The following is a 10,399-nucleotide window of genomic DNA, read 5'->3' on the forward strand; positions in this document are numbered from 1 at the left end:
TCATCTGATTGTGGGTAGGCTTCCCACTGTGGTTTTTCCCTTTATTAGGTTTTCCACGTACAAATCATGGTATTATGCAGTATGGTTGCATTGTGTTGATTATCTGTTTTATTGTTAAGTTGTGTTGTTTCCCGGTATTTGTTTATGCTTTTCTGGTATTTAATGTTTATGAGCTCCGGTTAAAGGTTGTAAATTGGATTGATTGATATAATATGTTGACAACTGATTCACCCCCCCCCCTTTCTCAGTTGTCCACCGGTTATCCTAACACTCTGCCCCGTGGCCAAAGCTCCTCTGCCTGACCTCTCAAACCCCGCAGTCCCAAGTTCCTCGTTACTCCTCTGGTGGGGGAGGCGATGCGTGGAGGCGTCGCTTGGCTTCTCCTCTATGTCATGGCTCTGCCTCGGGGTGGTCTTTTGCTGCTCCTATTACTTTGGCTCCTACTGTCGGTGATGGTTCTGGGTGGCCTACTGCCACCACCTCTAAATTTTTGTGCCTGGCTTTGGCTATTTTGCCTCCTAGGCAAGAAGAAGGAGAAGAAGAAAAAGGCCAAGAAGATGGCTGGTTCATGTCGGGCCCGACTCCCAGCCCCACTGATGTATGGGGCAAGAGAGATGATCAAGATCCTCCCCGCTCGGCCGCCACTGTTGTGGCTGAGGAGTTTTTTTTTATGAATAGCTTTGTTTTTTTGCTCCTGCTTCTTGTCGTTTAACTCTCGCGGGATGATCTTGTATCCCCAAACCTTTTTTTTGTAAATATGTACTTTAATATTATTTTTAATAAAGAAGACCTATACATCAAAAATATTCACACAAAAAACCAAAATATAACAAAAAACCACAATATAACAAAAAACCACAATATAACAAAAAACCACAATATAAATTCTATTCTTTAATTTTATTGGCTATGCAATTTCCTTTCCACCACACCACACAAGAAACACAGAACTTAGTGGAGTAAATGAAGAGCTTATTTATCAGCATTTATGATAACAAAAACACATGATACTTCCGAATGGGTTATGGCACTCTCCAAATTCTAGATGATCTACGTTTTTGCATACAGAGTCGCACTCACCCTTCCTCCACACCACGCATGCCCCATCAAATCCACCGCTCCACTTTGCACAGTACCCGGGGTGGTAGTCGTAACGTGGATGAGACTTATCATCTTGTAATCATCAGTATCACAAATCAGTCAGTACATATACAAAAACAAAAAAAACCATAGTTTTTGACAATATCAACAAACATTATTATTTACGATAAACAAAAACAAACAGACGAGAACAAGTCATAAATTCTTATGCATACAGAGTTGCACTCACCCCTCCTCCACACCACACATTCCCCATGGAATCCACCGCTCACATTATTACAAATCACTTAGTACATAAACAAAAACAGAATAAGAAATATCAACAAAAATTATTATTACCACACCCAGACCTAGACGCAGAGGCAAAAGCAAAAGGAGGTGTGGGCAACAATAATAGCAGAAGAAACCCATATACGCCCTTCTCCGTGTAACCCCTGAAAACTGCAGATCGATTCGCCTTCTACAAAGCTAATTAATTTTGATGTAAAGATTAGTGCTTATATAGCTTGGACACCAACTCTTCTCCTTCGTATGTTCCACACAATTTTGTTTATTTATTGTCATATTCGGCCAATTTAAAGATTCCACATGATTTTAAGAGAAATGTTTGTAGCATATGGACACAAATATTCTATGCAAAGAAGTGACGAAGGAAATTAAGAAATTCGTGGAGATAATTTCATGTGCATCTAGTAGGGATGAAGAAAATGATTCTTGTGGGGCACAATTTAGAATGATTTGTAATGATGGAAATTTGAATATTCTAGTAATCTAATCAAGTATTTAAATTTTTAACTGAACAATAATATAGTATTTGAATACCTTGATCAAATTAGGTATTTGATGCTCATAAACAAATTAAATATATTGAAATTTATTTTTTTAGCAAAATATTCAAAGTCTTACATTTATATTAATATTCCATTATAAATAATGTTTTTGAAAGATTGTTTAATCTTTAGCAATTAATTGCACGATTTAAAATATGACTTAGGTAGGTATTGGATGTAATATGATAAAATAACACAAAAAAGAAAAGGTGAATATTAGATTTACACACATAAAAACCTATTCTATAAGATTCCACATAACATTAAATGATTTTTAAAAATTACCTATTGAATATACTATTGGATGGTCGCCTTCGTATATGAGGTTGGTTACTTTTTTGACAGGATGCTTCATAAATAAAGTAGACCCACAACTTACAATGTTTTTAGCATATGCACAAAATATTCTATGCAAAATGTAAAAGCATTCACAAGACTACATGTATTGTTGGGGTTCAACTAGGGGACCATTCGCTTTAACCATTTTATAAGTAGCAGTAGATCCCTTATCTTCCTCACATAATCTCTCATTCCTCCTCACTTTGGATACCCAGAGCAAATAGTTTATATGATTAAGATTGCAGAATATGAGTAGAGTAGAGTACCGATTGATGTGTTTCTTACGTTCTAGGCAGACGTTATCAGCGACAGAAAACGTAAAAGTAATGGGTTAGAATCTAATAATTAAGGGTACAAAAGAGATATGATGATCCATTTGCTGCGACCTTTCATAAAGCATCTCGAATCTCTTTACGCATGCGTGCCAATCTCTGTATTCCATATACATCACTAAATTTTACAAGACATGATATGATTGGGGGAATAATTCAGCCAATGTAGAATATCAGACAGAAATGTGATAAAGGCAAGGCATCTAATCAATTTGAATTGTCACCCTCTATGATTGGATGGATCCAAAACATCAGCTTAAATTGAATTGAGAATCAAATAAAATCCATCATACTAATTCAGTTAAACGAGTGTAGCAAATCATTTAGGCTGTAAAGAGACCTCTATAGGTGCTGCCTTAGTTTGTGTAAAAGGAGTTTATTATAGTGCAAAAGGTGTGTAGGGAAAAGAAAGGATGATATATGCATCTAGATCTTTTAAGCACACAATTTAAGGTTAATTTTTTTAATTATCGAAGTAGTCTCTTGGATCAAGTATTTAGATTTTTTAAGTACACAAAGATTAATTGTTTTAATTATTGAATTAATCAAGGATCTAATTGAAACAAATCTTCAAATATGGATTAAACATCATTTTTTGACAGTATCAACCCTATTAAGTTTTGTGAAAATATTGTAGAGGACATTGCCACACCTTTACAAACCCCTTTAGACCTTTATAAAGTTTCATTCCACTCACATAATGTTAATGCACTAAAATATGCATGATGCACTATCAATTATCCTTAAATGAATAGTAAAAGAACATGGAAATCTAAACTTGATTTCGGATTTACAACAATATAATGTGTTCAAAAAAATCTCAAAAATATTTTCTTGTCAAAACTTATATTATATTTATCAATTATAAAATCTAAAAATAATTGAATTATTATTTGTGACATTTTTTCATAAATTCTATTTTTCAAATTACATATTTTTTAAAATAATTATCATAAATATTAATTAAAAATTATTATATTTTTTATATTTTTCAATTGAAAAACATTTATTCCCAAAAAAAAAAATTAATTAATTAATTAATTAATTAAAATTATTATGAATCTTTAATTCCATTTTTTGGGAACCCATATAAAAATTATTTAGAAAAGCTATTTTGATTCCTAACATATCCAAGCATGTTTCTCATTGCATTATGATTTTGTCCTCACATGGATATTGTGTTGGATTTGATGGGTATGGACAATATTCATTCACGTAAGGTAAAGATGTTTCTTTGCATATATTCTTTCATGAGGATCATAGTTTGTATGGTGGTATTAGCATTTGTTGTCATTATGGGCTTTTGTATAGTGGTGTTAGAATATTTTTTTAGTGATTATTATTAGGTTTTTTTTAAAAGATTGTCTTTTTTTATCATTAGATGTATTTAAAAAAAAATTGTTATAGGTGAGATATTGATTTATCAAATAAGTAATAATTATAAAATCACTGATATATTTCATTTTTGTTGATAAATAATAGTGTAGTATATAAGTTTAATGTAAAAAATGGGTGTTTCATCTATATAAATATATCTTTATTGTCTAATTGAATTTTTATTCTCATGCTCAGTTAAACTCGAAATATATTTAACATATTAAATATCATTATTACACAATCTAATAAGCTACATTTTGATTCATCTACATGCTTTTTCAAAAGTAATGTGAGATTGATTGTTATTGACAATTCAAAATATTATCACTCTAAAGTTAAAGAGGTTTTCATTTTGAATGATCAAAGAAGAAAAATAGTAGAAATTATATTACACTTGAGATGGGGATTTTGAGCTCAAAGAAACCCCCACTTTTTTGTTATAATAGGATATTTCAATGCTTCTTTGATCAAAATTGTAGAAGAACTCTCAAATTTTCTACCAAAAGTTGCAAGTTGAAAAATCCTCCAAAAATTCCCAAAAACCAATAATAAATTATTTAATAAATACTTCAATTGAAAAAACACTAAAATATAATTACTCCCAACACATAATTATATATTTATTTATTTAGATTCTATTTAATTATTCACCCCACCAAACATAAATGCATATGCACTTTAATATACTGCCCCCACACATAAATATAAATATATGAGATGAAATATAGGAATAGGATCACACTCAAATAAATAATCATTTATAAATATAATTATAGCATTTAGGGTATAAATATCACTTTAAATAATATAAGCTATAAATTGTTGAATGCCCTGAAGGACTGAGAGGGGTGAATCAATCCAAATCTTCAAAATCAATAATTTTATAAACAACATTAACTTACTTAGAAATAACACATTAACCATTAGCACATAAGCATCAACCATCAACACATGAACACATGAATACCAAATTTATGTGGCAAAACCAAACAAGGAAAAACCACGGTGAGAATCTAACTCACAATATGAATAACAATGTTTACAATATTTTAGGCTTACTGTCAAGGAACACCAACATTCCACTCTAGGAAAAAGAGGGACCCAAAGAATATTACAATATATCCTTCCATGATTGATCCAACAATTTGCACATGCTTATAACACATACTCCAAAGTTGTTACCAAACGTAACGTGTAAAAATAATCAGCCACATAACCTCTTCTAATGCAAAATACTCAATGTGGGTCTCCACACGCCATGGTGAAACCCAAAACAACATCTCAACACATCTTCCAACACATCTCCGGGCCAAAAGAATATGATCCACTAAACCACAACATAATTAGCAACATATCTGAAGGGAACCAAAAGCTTTATGAACCATCCTGAATATATGATGACACAACGAACACCAAAAACATTAATAGCAACAAAAAACATAATTTCACAACAACCAAGAGCATATCTGGACCAATATACATCTAGATAACCATATTTGACATCAATGAAAACCATACAAGCTCATGCTACCAACAATCTCCAACATAAATAACATAAAACAACACTTAATAAAATAAACCATAAATAACAATGAATATAACCATGATCAAATAATCACCCTAATTCAGGATGATGGCTAGGGTTAGGTTAGATGGGCCTTAATGCTATCTTCATATAAACCACCATCTGGGATTGTATAGGCATGTTCAAACCTGGGAAGCTAGGTAGAGTCGATGCCTTGTACCTACATCAACCAAAAAACAAAACACATGCACAACATATATATACATATACACCTAATCATGATATAAATAGATAAGATTGTCATGAATCATAATTAATTATCCAATAAAATCACCTAAAACACATGTTAGTACATTGTGATCCATTATAATCATAATATATCATATTCATATCAAAGTCATTAAGAAACCATAAGCAATAAACTGTAATATCATCAATATGTCCTTATATGTATAAATTATCAACATCGCCATCAAGTCCTGAAAAAATAGAATCATCGTGAACAATCCACCATCATATATCAAATGAGTATGTTAACTCCTAACAAATAACATGCAACTAAATTCAACTTAAGTCCAAAAGAAACATAATCAGGTACAGGACATGAAAGGGCTTACTAAAGATCATTATTCATTCTCCCAAAAGAGATCACATAGTAAACATGGTTGCAAATCCACTTGGCAACTACACATTACATTATTACTAGAGTATCATCAAATTACCACCTCTAAATTAACATGATCAAGATATTTTCACATTATATCTAAGCATCCTCATATACATATAAACATCTAATATTAAATTCATTGGAAGGGGATTTAAACATCAAATGCATTCTCATCTATTCAAATTGTGATATCATCTCTTTCCCATCTAACATCCATAGAAACATAACCATGCTACTTTCAATAATTCACTATATTAGTAGAAACATTATCATCAGTGGCCACTAAATCTAACAATTATCTCTGTCTACATTGATTATCATTTCAATATTTACTTCATTTGTATCTAAGTGTACGTTCAATATGATAATACATGTTTTATTGTGTTAGAATTAGAGAGGTGTTACATCACAAATGTTACTAATGGTAATTTGGATTTGAAATTGAGATTTTGCATATATTGATTTGCCCTCCTTAGTATATTTGTGTGCCCAACACATCTTTCTTAGATTGTGTGATTGATTTTTTTTTAGTAGAAGTGTGTTGTGTTTTCTTATGTAATAAAGAAATAATAATATAAATTATTAAGGGTTCGCCTGCTAGCTCAAACGGTTGGCATGGTTGTGCTAAGGCTTTGGGTTTGTCCCATGTAGGTCCAAGGTTCGATTCACTTTGGCCGGGTTTACCATAAAGAAATCAAAAAATAATAATAATTTATCAAAAAATAATAATAATATAAATTATTAAAAAGTACTTAAATAATTTAAAATAAAATTAACATATTTACGTTTTTTTAAAATTATATATAAGATGTTAGAGATTTCATTTTGAAGTTTTGATCTTACTTTAATCAAAAGATGAATTAAAATAATATTCTAGAATTTGGATTGGCTGAATATAACAATAACTAAACTGAATTGCGCGGAAAACCCGAAGGAGAGTAGTTCATATTAGTTAGTAATATATCTTTCTTCTCACACAATACATTAATTAATAATAATTAATTTGAATAGAATATATGTGCAGTTAGTTTCAGACATGGCGAAGGGCGTATATATGTTCCTGCTGGTTTTATTCGGCCTGGCTTAAACATCTCACTCTAAGCTTTTTGACCGCTTAGGTGGCAGTTGTGGGCCAATCACCTTTGTCAAGGTTTTGTTTAAAGTTCAAATTCAAACATTTCTCCCGCCCGAATGGGATGTCCGTAACCGTTTGATCATAGCTTGTCGTATTTTTTATTTGGCAGAATTCTATGCAAAATGTATAAGCATAGATAAGGAACTGAACTGTTTGATAGAGCTTTTGGAATAAGTGTTTTTTGTTTTTTGTTTTTTTTAATTCCTTTTTTTTCTCTGCAAATAAAGAAACCCGTTATCCTAACTTTCTTTTAAACTCAGTTGTTCAGTGTTTTTTTTTTTTAATTATTTCTGAGAATTTATGAAATTTTTATATGTACGAGGAACCCTCCTCATAGTTTGGTACTACTAATGTTTAATTTCATTTTTTTCAAGTGAAGAAAAGATTGCTTAATTTCCTGATTTATTAAGGAGATTTATATAATTTATTGTAAAGTATTTTTATATTGTTTATTTAAAATATATGTGGTTTATTTTTTAAACAATATATTTAGTATAATTACAAATTATTAAGTACTACTAAAATTAATGAAATAATTATAAAAAATTAAATATATAAATTTAAAATAAAGTGATTTGTAATGTGGTAATGGAAAGATGATTAAAATTTGTAAATCTAACAATTAATGATAGATGTGTCATTTTTAAAAATAATTATTTATTTTTCACTACATGTAAAAATCATTATTTTAAATTGGAAAACCATTTATAAGTAGAGTTTATATATATATATATATATATATATATATATATATATATATATATATATATATATATATATATATATATATATATATATATATATATATATATATATATATATATATATATATATAAGATGTTGAGATATATTAGTTTGAGATACATATCAATATTATGAACTATGATATATCATATTTTACTTTATGTTTAACAAGTATTAGCTGGACATATTTCCTTTACAAATTTTCTTTTTGTATCATTAGTAAATGGATGCATATGTTTTGTAGTTCATCCTTCTAGTTGTATAATAAAACATTTATCCCACTTGTATAGATGGTAGTAATTTGTTTGAAAGCAATTATATTATAATAACTTATCAAATTGAAATAATTTTATAATGCTTGCAATTATTGTTTATGATCTATATATATGTTGTCTCCTTGAAGTGGGATGACAAAAATAACAAAGGGTCCTATTTCGTTTATTTATATGTAGTTATATGTATTTAGATTTTTATATCTTTCCAATGCATTGCAAGTGGTATTAGATCTCATTGAAGACATTTTTCATAAATTTGTTTACTAAATTGTGTTTTTTTACAAGTATTCACCGTATAAACTCAATAGAGAAACCTTGATGATTAGAAAGTGGTCACAACATTAGCCACACTAGATATGTGACCTGCATTTTTTCAATACACTTTTCTTTGCAAGTAGTTTATATTTCTTTCTTGGTTAGAAACCTTATGTCATGGGTTTCCAAATATCCTCAAATACCTTATCAACATTATTTACTAATATGAATTCACCTTATAGGGGACTAGTATAGTGAGGATTATTTGGCTTTAATATCCAATCCTTAGAAAACCTTTGTATATTAATACAAGCTTCCATATACCTCTAAATATAACAAAAGGCCCCATTGTTTTCATAGTTTTATCATATTGAAAGCAACAACCAAGATCAAGAAATTTGCAAAATCAAATATCCTTCTACACATAAGATGGAAACAAGGAAAGATTCTTTGTGAGCTTATCTAATGTAAACAACAAAAGATGTTATTCTGCCAAATAAGGATGCAAGATCAAAATTATAAACATGAAGACAATATGGGAAAGATACTCAAGATGTAAAATGTAAAAGAGAATCCCTACCTTTAAATCTAAGGTGGAACTAGAATAAAATATTAAATTATATATTAAATGTCACAATCATTTGATATGAGACATAAAGAGAGAAGTATGATATGTGTACCTAACACATGACTTAAGTAAACTTAAGAGTTGGGTATGAATAGGTCCTAGAAGGAAACCAATTCTAAGGAAATAACTAGTTTCACATGTAATAACCCTTGCAAAATATTACATCTTGAGATTAAATACTTTCTTTTTATTTCTAATTCAGATTTGTAAAGAATCTAAAATACAAAAATCAGGTATGACAAAATATTTACCAAAAAACACAATAAACTAAAAATTAATTTCACATCTATGCAAGAAACATTAAATAGTGGTAACTAGATGAGTTTATTCTTACTTTTTCACATGAGTGGACCATGGGTAAAAGGTTGTGACCAAATCACCCTAATAGAGAAGAGTAAGGTGACTAAGTAGCAGATGGAAGGTAACACAAGAAATAAAAAATTTAAAATGAGACCATGCAACCTAGTGTCATTGCCTCCTAAACCACAAATATTGTAAATAAAAGGGAAAAGGGTTATAATTCTACCAAGACAAAGGAATTTCCACTATTATTGCAATGTTATTTAATTCACAATCATAATAGGTGGTTGATTCAGATATTTCAATATATTTTTATGTCTATAACATACCATTTTGTGTGCACATTCTTCATAGACATTTAATAGATGTTCAAATTTGATATTGTTGTTGGTTCCTCATTCCCCCCTTGAGAATGAAAGCTTCAAATACCTTTCTTAATAGTGGTCATACTAAATAGAGTGTGTTGAAGGATGAAATGATGCAAAGGAAGAGGAAGGGTGTAAACTTCCAATTTCAAAATGTGAAAGATGTGAAAGAAGAGGTTGGGGCCTCTAATATTGTACACTTTGTGACTAATTCAATGCATGCACATGTACAAGTTAGTTGGCTTAATAGGGAAAGGTGGTTGAAAACACATTTTCTAGACCCTATGTTATGATCTTGCATCCAATGAGACATTAAAAAATTAGGAAGATATATTGAGTGGAGATAATGGCGGTAGAAGCTAAAGATGTAAGATGTTCATTTACAACCATCACATCTCATGTTTATTGTTCAAGATAATTTCAAGTAAATAATTCTTCAAGCTTACAAATATTACATATTCTAGCTACTTGATTTTTTTAGAGAGAATGGTTGAGGTGGAAGAGCCTCTACAATTAAAATAGTGGT

The 10,399-nt window shown here is 29.9% G+C and overlaps 1 long non-coding RNA gene across 1 annotated transcript; it reads right to left on the reverse strand.

Annotated features, from left to right (window-relative positions):
- Nucleotides 1-881: 881 nt before the first annotated feature.
- Nucleotides 882-1,564, reverse strand: LOC131034447 (uncharacterized). The gene is made up of 2 exons (XR_009103793.2): nucleotides 1,441-1,564; nucleotides 882-1,173 (listed from the first exon to the last, which is right to left on the reverse strand). It is a non-coding gene; the product is annotated as an uncharacterized LOC131034447 (long non-coding RNA).
- Between the last annotated feature and the right edge of the window lie 8,835 nt (nucleotides 1,565-10,399).

The sequence above is a fragment of the Cryptomeria japonica genome, chromosome 9 (assembly GCF_030272615.1).
Source record: "Cryptomeria japonica chromosome 9, Sugi_1.0, whole genome shotgun sequence".
NCBI lineage: Eukaryota > Viridiplantae > Streptophyta > Pinopsida > Cupressales > Cupressaceae > Cryptomeria > Cryptomeria japonica.